Source organism: Myotis lucifugus, unplaced genomic scaffold (genome assembly GCF_000147115.1).
Source record: "Myotis lucifugus unplaced genomic scaffold, Myoluc2.0 scaffold_210, whole genome shotgun sequence".
NCBI classification, from domain to species: domain Eukaryota; kingdom Metazoa; phylum Chordata; class Mammalia; order Chiroptera; family Vespertilionidae; genus Myotis; species Myotis lucifugus.
In genome coordinates, this window is record NW_005871258.1 from 919,875 (window position 1) to 920,230 (window position 356).

Consider the following 356-nt stretch of genomic DNA (forward strand, 5'->3'; position numbering starts at 1 on the left):
CCCTGGGCACTTCGGGGTCCCCTGGGCCTTCGCGGGTCCCCTGGGCACTTCGGGGGTCCCCTGGGCACTTCGGGGGTCCCCTGGGCCTTCGCGGGTCCCCTGGGCACTTCGGGGGTCCCCTGGGCACTTGGCGGGTCCCCTGGGCACTTCGGGGGTCCCCTGGGCCTTCGCGGGTCCCCTGGGCACTTCGGGGGTCCCCTGGGCACTTGGCGGGTCCCCGGGGCCATCGCGGGTCCCCTGGGCCTTCGCGGGTCCCCTGGGCACTTCGGGGGTCCCCTGGGCACTTGGCGGGTCCCCGGGGCCTTCGCTGGTCACCGGGTCGGGGGCTCCGGATCCGCCCGCAAAGCCGGCGCCCG